Source organism: Carassius carassius, chromosome 24 (genome assembly GCF_963082965.1).
Source record: "Carassius carassius chromosome 24, fCarCar2.1, whole genome shotgun sequence".
NCBI lineage: Eukaryota > Metazoa > Chordata > Actinopteri > Cypriniformes > Cyprinidae > Carassius > Carassius carassius.
The window spans coordinates 27,701,458-27,714,192 of NC_081778.1; the positions used below are offsets into that span (position 1 = coordinate 27,701,458).

The 12,735-nt window shown below is 38.4% G+C and overlaps 1 protein-coding gene across 3 annotated transcripts in view; it reads right to left on the reverse strand.

The window, feature by feature from the left end:
* The window catches only part of LOC132103358 (zinc finger protein ZFPM2-like), a 149,042-nt gene that overhangs the window by 50,383 nt on the left and 85,924 nt on the right, over positions 1 to 12,735 (reverse strand). The gene's annotated exons all lie outside the window — the stretch shown is intronic.

Genomic DNA, 12,735 nt, shown 5'->3' on the forward strand with positions numbered 1-12,735 from the left:
AGTCACACAGCCTGTTAGGAGCTACAAATACTATTAAAGTGTGAGAATTAACTTGCATGGATGCACGTGCAAACACTGCACATACTAGGTGCTTCAGATCAAAGCCTCGGTCTAACAGCACTCGTCAATGTCAAAATCACTGAGATGGCCAATCAGATCAAAGTAGGCGGGGTTGACTGTTCACAGAAGCAGAGCGCGAAGCGTCAGTTTAACGTTAAAGAGAGTGAGGTAAGATGAAGCTGCAAATCAATTAACATTAGTCAACTTTTAATAATACGTTTTACCATAGAAATGTTAAATGACCTAAAGCTATATCCAGTGATGAAAAATTTTCTGAAATATGGCCATTTTGAGAGAAAGAAAGTGGGGGGGGGGGGTAAATTGTCTCTCTCTGCAGACAATGAAGCGATTTTGCCCCTTTGTTGTTGAGAAATATAATGTAGCGATTCAGTATCGATTAATAAAAGTAGCGTGACAACACTCTGAATGCTACTTTTTGCACAGCACGATCTCAGATCTCTGTGTGCGAGTGGTGTGTGTTGTGTGTGTGTGTGTGTGTGTCTGTGTGTGCACGTTCATCAATTAAAGCAGTGCATTAACGTTGATTAAACGTTAAACAAACTTTTTTTTATCGTATAATAAAAAATTGTGTATGTACCGTTTAAATACAGAATTATATCGGGGTGTGTGGGGGGCTGTGTTGGCACAGTGGTTAACCATAAAAATAAAAAATGGCACGTCATGCCGAAAAGGTTGCTGATCCCTGCTCTAGAGTATAAGAAACTTCTTTCAAATCATAAAAAAGCTTCCCGACCCCAAACATTTTAACATTGGTTTAAGTCATCACAATTTACAATAACAACACAAAAAAAATCATAGAAATCCAAATATTGCAAAGTTTATTGTCAATGTGGCACTGGCCATCCTTATTGTTAAGATCTGATTTAAAATTCTTCCCTCACTAAAAGGGAATAAACACAAAACTGAACCTTTTTATGAGAGACAAAAGAATAAAAAGACAACTAGTCTCTCCTGTGGATGAGAAGAGGAGAATTCTGGGATATATATGTACTCATGATGAGAACTGACACTGAAGCTCAAGCGGTTTGTAGAGTTTATTGGTTTGTTCAATATCAATAACCTTTCCACCAGCTTAGCATCTTCTCATTTAACTCAAGAGAGTGCGGAATTATCAGGCTGGATTTTCTCAACGATCCAGTTTCTGATCTCTCTGATTACATCCTGATCTCAGGTGCCTGGGAATTGCAAAAAGAATGCAGATGGCTTCCGGAGAGGAAAGGCGAGTGTTCAGGGCTGAACTTTGGCCACATTGTGCCTCCCTATCGCCACCATCTCACTATTTCCTGCGACGGGTCGAGAAGAATTTAAAGAATCAGTATCCATTTCAAAGGCCAATTGAGGTTCCGTTTTTATAATGCTCTGGCAAATTATTCCGAATGTGTAACGTCATTTTTCTTTTCTGGCTGGGGTCGAAACGTGCCGCTTTAAGTTCTATCTATAAGGTGAAAGCGGTAAGATAGAGAAAAGCTACTAAAATGCACTCGCACCCTTTTTGTGGAGAAAGGGCCGCTGCTGCCCGCCTATGCCAGTTTTTTTCTATTTCATTTTTCAAATGTTTTTTTTTAAAGGCCAATGAAAGCCTCGAGAACATCTTCTCCTCACTCCGAGGCAGGATTGGAGATCTGGACAACTGTTACAGTAGCCCATTACTGGCAGGCTTTCTGGGCCATTAGACTGGACGCCCCAGGCACACCTTCATTAGAGTGCAGCAGAAATAGTTTAGCTAAGTGAAAATGGGCTGGAGTCACTCTCAGGCGGCTCACGTGACATCATTTCCTTTCCGAGTCCACATCCCCTGCAAGTGCTGAGCTATTGTGATTTGTTCCTGCAAAGTATGTAAGCATTCACGACAGAAACACACTGTCAAACTATATGTCAGAAGGAAGTTTTGCTCAGTGGTTGCTCTTTAAAAGCTCATTTAATCATCAGCTTTGTTTCAGAAGTCCTTTAAATTCTTTAGGAGAACTAATCAGACAGCGTAAATAGTTATAAAATAAATGTGGCTTGCAAAATTCAGATTATGAGAATTAAATGAGAACCTTTAAAAAAATGTGCAATATAATATTGAGATCTCTCAAATTTGACTGCAGATTTTAATCCTTTAACATGCATGTTCCATTGCACAAAAAAAGTATTTAGATTATTAAAAAATTTTTTTATTTTTTTTCACTGAAATATTTTTTATGGAACCCACAATGGTGGCTCTTTGTCATCACTAAAAACCCCCTTCTAGAACCGTAGTATCTTTGAAACTCACTGTGAGAATACAAACATCATTTTCTCAGCAGAAGAAGATGATTTCAGTCTCCTTTTGCTCTCCATTTAATTTTGGAGAAACAAATGAGATTAAAATATTAATTTTTTGTTGTTGTTGCAATTTTCATCCATTTGCTCTCTAATTCAGGAGAAATAACCGAGATGATTTTTTTTTCAGGTTTCTTTCACTAAAGCCTTGTCGTAAAGGGTGTTTGCACTCTCACCTGGACGTCTATGTGGGCGTCTTTCTCCACCCTGGCAGCGAGACAGAGAACCCTTGGTCATTTAACATAGCTCCTGTTTCACCTCTCAAATTAGCCATACAATAAAGTCTTATATTCAAGCTGACCTGAGAATTTTACAGGCCTGTCAAAGAGCACCGGAGACGGTCTGATTGTTGCCACGACAACTATCTAAAATGATAATCGGATTAACCCTTTCTCTGATCCCCACCATCTGGAGTCATCTCTTATTCAGAAGCAAAGGCCTGCCCTGTCTGTCTTTTTCTCTCTCTTTTTCTTTTAAGGCCCAGAAACTCTCCAGGCAAAGCAGCTAATGATGCTTTTCATGCAATTCATGAAAAAAATGCCCACACATGTGAATTGTTATATGTAGATGAGTATCATGTAAAGCAAATCCTGCTATTTATCAATATTATATCCTGTATGCATTTGGCAGATGTTTTAAAAGGTTCAGTATTCAAAATATATGACATGACCTTCATTGTTGTTCTGTTATCATCATCTTGAGTACAGTATTATATAAATATGTACAGTACTGGTCAGAAATTTGGAATACGTCGATATGTATTGTTTTGCAAGAAGTCTCCTATCAAGGCTGCAGTTATTTGATCATAAATAAAGGTCAAAACAGAAACTGTATTAAAATTTTAATGTCTCTTTTAGTGTCTCTCATTTGCAGACAGATGCCGAGGTGACGCTTGATTTAAGACCTTCACCGAGGCGCTGTGTGTAAGTAACGGATCTCTAGTCTCACTCCACTGCTTCGCCATCTCTCTCTCTCTCCATGTGTAAGAGATACAGTGACCAAAACAGTGTAGTCAGCGAGCGAGTGATTACAAACTGCTGCTCCAAATTCGCTATAAAATGAAAATCAATATTTCCACAAGTTGCTGCAACATAAAAGATAACCTTCATTGATTTTTCACAACTTAAGCCTGTGTGATAAAATCTAATATAAATTTTCAGCTGGTCGGATTTGGATCAGAGCAGGGAAGCAGAGGCTGCCGATAAGTTCCTCGCTAACATCCCTCAGAGTTGGCTTTTTTCCCTCCCTTCCCTTTTTTCTCTCCTCCACATCTTTCCGAGCGGCGGCTGTACTATTTATAATTGGCCCGGTACTAGCGAAAGCTTCTATCGGGAATCAGCTCTAATTTTTATTACGGAGCAGCTAAAGCCTGTTCCAGATAATTTGGAAATTTCAGGGGGAATTGTGATGGAGCTGATGGCAGTGGCGCAGAAGCCCGCAGAAAAGATCTAACCTGTAATAGCCTGTGTGGCGGCAGCTGATTAAATGTTGCCATAGATGAAAGACCCGCCATCGCCGCAATAAATTAACCAATCACACAAATCCCAAGTCGCCGCTAATCCAGCCTTGATACCCTGATCCTATGATCAGCTGAAGGAGGTGAAGGGAAGAAAGTGGCTGTTGACACTGTGAGCCACCCTGACTCCAGGCCTGCGTGTAAACAACAGGCTAATGATCGCGGTGCTGACCGACCGCTGCCACGGTGCCCAGCATGCCGGAAACCACCTCATGGCTCATGGGGCCACCCGAAATCCCAGTGTCCACGCTACGCGCTATTCATTTCTGCTATTAAACTGCACAGGAAGAGATTAATAGTGTGTTATACCTTTTGATTTTAAGCCTTTAAATCGACCAAAATCATTTCATTATTTTGGTAAAAGTGGGTAAAAAAAAAAATCAATTCAGCGTGAGAAACATGACTACATATGAATTTGTCACATGTACATCCTTATGATAAACACTCCACGTCTGTAGTTCAGGGTACATCAAATATTAATTAAGTTTATTATTATTATTATTATCAATCAAGAATCTATGTATTTATAAAATTCTATGTAATACATGTTTTTTTTTTTGTAGTACATTTACATATGTATTAAACCAACTTGCCATTTCTGGCTTGCAACCAATGAAATATTAAATTTATAACAATGGAGATCTTGGAAAATTAAATATCTCACAATGTATTTGTAATGTATGTAAAATAAAGTGTAAAAAAATGAAAAATGAATAAATAAATAAATACTGTATATTCTAAATATTTGGTCACATTGGGTTTCCCCCCAAAAAATTAAAAAATCTATAATTATTTGACTACAATTAATTCGTAAAATTAAAAGGCAGTAAAAAACTAACAACAAACAAACAAAAAAATAAATAAGGCTGCAAAAATAAATAAATAAAAATAAAACTACCAAGAATAAGCAACAATGACACATGAGAATGTTTATAAATTGTAATTTATACAAACTTAAGCCAAATAAATGGCTTTGTTTGTTAGATTTATGTCCTTGAATATCTGCATTTTAATACATTTTCATATAATAAAATTCAGAAATGCAAGTTGATTTGGATAAAAGTGTCTGGCAAATGAATAGATGATAGATTTTTTATTGCAAACAAGCCATTCATAACCTTCATTTCTGCACCGACTGATGTCCAGCCTTAACACACACACACACACACACACACACACACACACACACACACACACACACACACACACACACACACACACACACACACACACACACACACAGACACATTCTCACTCTCTATATGAACATATGGATGCTGAATGCTGTATATTATATGACATGTGCGAGGGTTCGAGGCAGAGGTGCAGGCTGAAGGTGAGGATAACAGAACTGGATCTGCTCTAAGACTCTGTTTACAGCATTACGCATCCTCGATACGGTGACTTCAATTAATTGTTCACCGTGATGAAACAAATTGCATGTGGTCAACTGGAAATTTCATTAAGGCAGATTTTCCTGTAGCTCTTGTTATCTCTTCGTATGAATATTTCCTCAGGCTTGCTGGACGGGTGAGTTGCGAGGGACATTTTCCCCCCTCTTCCACGCAGCAAACGTCCAAATCCCTGTCACACGCATCCACACGAAATTATGGATTCTCTAAAAATAAACCCTGATGTTTCTCCTTTTCATGTGCTGTTTGATAAACTAAATAAAGCCTGTATATTTTCAAAATCACTATCTAGCCCAGAAAATATATTCCCATGTCTGTCATCCGTTCCAGCAATCTCTTTTTAAATGGCAGTGGTTTCATCACCTTAAATGAAAAGATACCTCCTCCTCTGTGTCGTCTTTGCTTCTTCTTCTTTTTTTTTTTTTCAAGTGAGCATTTGCTATTGGGAGGCTAAATAACAGAAATATGCAAAAAGAGAAATTGCACGCTAATTCCCTTTGGAGATAGATCTTGGCGCCTGCCCTGTCATAAATCAGAGAATTTCGATATGAAATGAGGCAAGCTGCTCTAATCATTTCTGCATTTCAAATTGGATCACTGGCTCAATCGCTTGGCTTTTAAACTGCTTGCCTAAGAGCAAATGTGAGGTGGGAGATAATGGGGAAGAAATCTCAGCCCGTGTGCCGTAGTTAGTTTACTGCTTGAGTGCAAAAGAATGCTTTCAGCTCCCCCACCTCCTCCTCGCCTCTCTGCGGCTTTCTCTTTTCAACTTTGTTAAATTGACTTTTTTGTTTGAAATCGATTAAATTGAGAATCACTCCGGCTCTACCAATCTTTTAAGGAACACCCATTGAGGTTTGCTCAGGCCTATCATTTTGCACTGTTCACCGTTGCTATAGGAACCATGCATATTTATTCAAAATCACCTTGCTTTAAGACATAATTCGACTTGGGCCTGATTTAATCGCAATCTGTTCTGAACACAGAAATGTGTCCTATTTACCCCCCAAACAACAGCCAACACAGATTCAAATGGCTTTTAATCGAGATTACGGTCAACAGCGAATAAACAGGACATGCTGTGCAGCGTGTTGTGTACAAACGTGCCAGCCATTTCTCATTTTCTTTGACATGTTGCATTTCCTGATACTAAACATCTAATTGATTGATTGATTGATGAACTACAAAATGAGAAGGAGATGTTAGCCAGCACCTTTTATTGGACTTCTATTGTCATCTCTACTTGTTTTGAAGCATCAGGCACAGAAAGGTTTCAGCTCTAATGCCATCTGGTTTAATGAGCACTTAGCCTCCAGGACAGGAGCTCTTCCTGTCACTGTCTCTCACCTCCAGGGCTGAACGGTACAGTCAGAGGGCTGCAGGGGACTTCATTAGCACATGCACCCGGTGATATACTGTGATGGGCTAGCTTTATAATGGCACAATTTAAAAGAAATGCACTTAAAGTGATAGTTCGCTTACAAATGAACATGCTGTAATCATTAACTCACCCTCTGTATGCCAGCTGGTTTTTGCATGCAACGTAAAAGAGCTATAAATCTGATCATTTGATTTGTGCACTATGTAACCTCACAAAGCTAAACTATAGATTTGCATGAGGAAAACAAAAATTTAAGTCATTTATCACTGAAAATGACTGAAATCACTGAAGAAAAGAGTGTCAAAACATCATGGTAGGTTTAGAGGGATTTTAAGGGAAGATTTTTAGTAAATGAAAAATCCTCACACAGCGCTATTGTATAATTTCAGAACAGCACAATAAGTATGAACTACCTTGATGGTACTTTTTAGTGTTTTATTTTTTGACAGCCGCCATCACTATGAACTGTCATGGTATGAAAAAGAGCTCTGTAAAAAAAAACAAAAATCCGCAAAAATAAAATAATGTATAAATAAAACAATAAACAAAAAAAAAAAAAATAAACTAAAAATATAAAACAATACAATATATAACATATTGAGACATCAACTATCTCTATGAAGTGTGTCCGTATCTTAAATGGATAGCAACTGTCATTGTGTAGATGCAACAATATTGGGCATGCACAAATTAGCTTAAAATTACAATGAATAAAAACAGCCACACAACACAACCTGGAAAAATTCGGGCAGACTTGAAAGCAAACAAAGGTATGAGTGTTCGATTGCCCAACTCGTGTAAAGTTGAATGCACTATGTGCATAACTTGCATGCATATTATGTTCAGGGGACATGGCGACACTGAATTCATAATGTTTGCTTTGCATTGTAATAATGTCTAGGAGGCAGAGGAACATGCCCTGCCCTTGTGCTCAAATTCAGCTCGTGAAATGGCGTGCCTTTCCCATAGATGCCCCTATTTTTAATTTAAATTTCCACTTTGAATCCAATTGCTGGCTTCTTTGATCTTTGCATGCAACTTGCAGTCGACTCCTACAGCAAGAGCTAGCTACTGGGCCGATAACAAGGGGTTCTATGTACATCCCATACACCTGTACAGATATCAGCATACCTGGAGGCCCAGAGAGGCAGGTGACATCTGCCAGGCTACCAATCGCACGAAACGTCATTGCATTGAACAGATTCCTCTCATCATTAGATGCAAGGAATGAAAGCTACATGATCAGATGTAATACAACCTCTGAAAACTAGAAACAACCAGAGTGAATGTGGATAAAGAAAGCGTTCAGCATGAGGTAGCAACCATTTGCATAATCTTCCAGAGAAGCATTAAAACGCAACGTGATTCACGCTTTAGTGATGTAGTCTTCCATAAAATTATTATCGTTATTGAGTCATAGGTAAATAAATAAGAGTGACCCCCCCCCAAATGCATTAGACGTGAACTCTCTTATCTCCGCTCTCCGACTGTTAAAGCGAGGGTTTGTGGGGCTGTGTATGCTCTTTGTTACCCAATTAGTTTACCGACGACCCCTGTGGTCCAATTTTCCTGTTTTGACAGGCTTGTACACCCTTGGCTAATGTGCTAGACCACCGGGACAGACGGCCAGACGCTGTCCAGACTTCTGCAGCCTCTATCAAGCGTTTCTATCTCACAAAAGGCTTCTGTGATAGCGCACCAGATGACTGTTGCAAAAAATCTGCGATTTTCACACTGAATACTTTCATTTAATGCTGCTCCTCCATCTGGACTGGTCTGATGAGCGTTTGTGTGACAAAAGACAAGAGGAGACGAGGACCTCGGCTGTGGCCCCTTCCCTGTGAGGAAGCAAGCGCCAGTTAGGGCATGTAGAACTGGAAACTTTAGACATTATTTTAACATACCAAAAAACAGAAGTGGTACTGGTGAACTGCTGATATAACACAACTCATTTGCTAAAAGCGAGCCTAACTTGGCTCCAATCTCAAAACTAGCAATATATCACACGTTTATTCACTTGAAAGGCAATTTCAGAACGGAATGCCAAGACTGGCTCGTCGGCGCACTTCAAAATATGTGCATGTACGTGAAAGGACGGCCAACATCTCCTGGATTTCACCACCAATTAACCATCTCCGCTTCACACGGTGGAATGTTGAATTCCAACAGGGGAATCGAGATTGCGAGTGAAAACTATTGTGGATTATCTCGGCTACTTTTCAAGGAAGTTGTTTCAGTGTCCCACAAGTGGAGTCTTTACAATGACAGATGGCAAAGCAGCTGGCATCGCTCAAACTCTTCTCCCTTGTGCTAGATTTTCTCCTTTAGTGTTCGCCGTGGATTCTGCCATGGTGTATTCCAACACCTTTGGCAAGACGTGGCGCAAACCGAGGGAGACAACACTGTGGACAAACTTATGTTGTTTTTTGCTAATTCAGATTTGATTGAGGTTATGCAAAATATCAAACTTCAGGGCACTTTAGGCGGGTGTTAGTTTCTACTTCTTTAGAGACAAAAAAAAATTTCCCAAAGCAAAACCATTGATGTCAGTTCATATGGAAGCACTATAAGTTTCATTTAAAACTATTGCAGTTACTGTTTGGTGCTAGTGGGGCTCATAACCAGCTTTCATGCTCATCAGCGCTTTTAGGAACATAAAACCACCACTGACCAAAAGAAACAGATGATCAAAGGGAGAAATGTTTAAATATCTAGTGTGAAAACAAAAAAAGCAAGTTCCCAAAAATACAGTAAAATATTTGTATTCATGTTGATTTTATTTTTTTTAAACAGTTATCCCATTTTCAAAACATAAAATTATTTAAATCAATCTAATGTGGTGTGTAATATTTTGGGAAAAAAGGGAGATGGCGTTTGTCACGGTTTGGAAAATAAGGGAGAAAACATGACCTAATAACTCTGCGAATATCGCATTTTGTGTATAATTAAAAAATTACTTTCCAATACTGACCAGATACAATACTGATTTTGGCGGAAACTCAAAAAAAAAAAAAAAAAAATGCCATTTATTGCATTTTGGAACCAAAATCCATACACACACACACACACACACACACACACACACACACACACACACACACACACACACACACACACACACACACAAACACACACAAACACACACACGTACATATATATATATATATATATATATATATATACATTTATATTATAGTAATAATAAAAGATCATACCAAAAACCTTTAACCTTGACCTTCAATGGCACTTTATGCTCAAATGTATTTATCAATTTTATTATAACTTAACATCACTTCATTATCCCTATTCTTTTCAGAAAAATAATAAAGTACATTCAGAAAGACTTTTAACATAGTGTTAGCTTTGGTGTAATTACAGTGCAGATCCAAGTCCAGATGGATGAAATGTCCTCACACGCTTTCCCTGACGGATTCATGCTGGCTAATATGTCCCCTAATGCATCGAGAGCGCATGTCTCCAGAGTCTCAGCCAGTCTCAGTACTGATTTGAGGTCACTTTTGCTCTTGAGGACCACCAAACATCTCACTGGTGCACGTCAGTGACTCCTTCGACACATTAAATGAAAATAAGCAACCAAACTTGCAAACTTATCTACCTAGTCCTTTTTTACTCTTCAGTAATATAGTCACAGAAGGCTGTGTGTCACAGTGATTCCACCATGGTGCATTCATGCAAAAGTAGTAATATGATAAAATACACCACTGCTTGATAAATTAAGCATTAAATGTAATAATCATAAAAATAAGCCTAATGCTAGCCTGCTCTCACGACCACCGTTGTGTTGCATTCTTCTGGAAAAATCTTCTGGGCTATTTTATTTTAATACAGCCTTTCAAATCTTCAAAATGCAGCTCCTGGCGCTTACGCTCAAATAAAATAAAGTATCCAGTTTGTTGCAGACCGACTAAAAGGAAAGAGCCCTTGTCAAATGACATCTATGTGGATGTATCATTCACAAAGTTGACACTATGAATTGTGACGTGGCGTTTAACAGTCTCTTCGCCCTGATTGTGCTAAACTATGTAGCCATCACTTCAGTCACAAAGCGGTGGTCGCTTATCGCTTCCCCCCATATCTGTTTGCCTGTTTGGGACATGCAGTGATGAAGAGGAGAAGGGGGAAATGTCAGGTTCACTTGTAGATCAAGTCGAGCATGTATTATCTCAGCTCTAGTCATCTGCGGCCCCAGCAGCCACTGGCACTGTGAGGAGAGAAAACACACCCCCCGTTTCCTGTCAGAGAGCTGTAGATGGGCTGAGAGGACCCCTCAGAGAGAGAGAGAGAGAGATAGATAGAGAGAGAGAGAGGAAGAATAAATCCCAAACACCCCTCCGCTGCTAGGTCATGACCTCAGGTCCCCGTATCCCCTCAGGCATCACTAGTCAACACTAATTAACATTTACATGGTGAGAGATGGGTAAAACTTTATGAATGACTGTTTATGAAGCTTTCTGTAGAATTTTATTGATTCAACATTATGATAGTAGTAAAGTACATGTGCTGAGTTTAATTTCATCACACTGAGAGGATACGTTAACCTTGACCAAACATTACAATACAACTAAATCCAAAATAACATTTATATCACTACACTGATTACAAACATTTCATATAACTTCCTGAATTCAGAGCATAGAACAGAACTCAATGTCCTCATCTAGCACAGGAGCTTCAGTTCCATCTAGATAATAATAATTAGTGAAGCAAACATTCTTTATTGAATCTATTCCAAGTTTTTTAGGCTATCATCACTGAAAAGAGCAAAAGCGATAGCTCAGTGAAAGCCTTGTGATTTGTGTCTGATCAGCTGTATCAGTCGCGCTCTCACACAAAACAAATCATTTTTTTGTTTATTTTCTATTTCACTTGAATGTACTTAATGTTGGATTCTAGTACCTTGAAAAGCAGCAGCAGAGCACATACTTGGTAAAGCTGCTGAAGATATGACTGCTGGACCTCCTTTGTCTTTATTCCAGGGTATAATAACCCCTGATGCTTAGTTAGCAAGATTTATATTTATGAACAAGATCTGTTCAAATACATATGACTCATGAACTACTCAATAAAGAGATTTTAGTGTCAAAATTGGCCTTATTTACTTGGCTAATACACAAATCCTGTCTTATTGTGCTTATTCCAAAAGAGAAGAAAGTTTGTCTTCGTAAAATTATTTCAAAATGTAATTACTTAACCCTTGTCCTCCAACCAACTGTCAAGCAGAGACAGATTTTCACAATCCAATCAATTCCTGATGAATAAAATGCCCTTCTCTATAGTTTCATTTAGAAATATGTCACATTACAGAAGTATGATGGGTCGTGAACATCATTTCATGCTGATGTTAAAGGGCGTGATGTTTGAATTTCTCTTTAAAGCTGCCTTCAAGTCATGTTGGAATGATTGTATTTGGGAATTGAGTGCACATGAACGTCACAGCATCATCATAATTACCAGCAGGAAACTCTGGATTTTCTATGAACACCAAAATTCTGAGTTAAGTTCATGTCATTTAAAAAAAAACATGACGAAACCTAATTGGTATTGGTTTAAAATGCAGTTGTTGAGTGTACAATTGTGCATGCTAGAAAATAATATTAATTCTGTCTGTTCATGAGGCAACAGGTTTGTGCAGCACAACTACATTTCCCATCATTCTCTGTCACACTATGCAAAAGATTTCTGAAATAATCATCTAGTGTGTCTTCCTGTTATGAACAAAATCAACTGATTGCTCATTTGAATTTGTGATTAATATGAATTTCCCAGGACAACTTAAAGGTAGCATTAGTCTTCACAGGACAGAACACATAATGTTCTGTTTAACTGGACAATGAGTAATAAAACTGAAAATGTTTAATCATACTCTCAGAGGAATAGCAAATCTCATGTTGAGGACAAAAGTTGCCTCAAACTTCTCAAATGAAGTTTTGTCAGTCTAGAATAATTTCTTAGCTGATTTCAGTTACTAAAAACTATATTCTGAACTTGAGATGCATTTAAGTGATTGTAAACTACTTCTA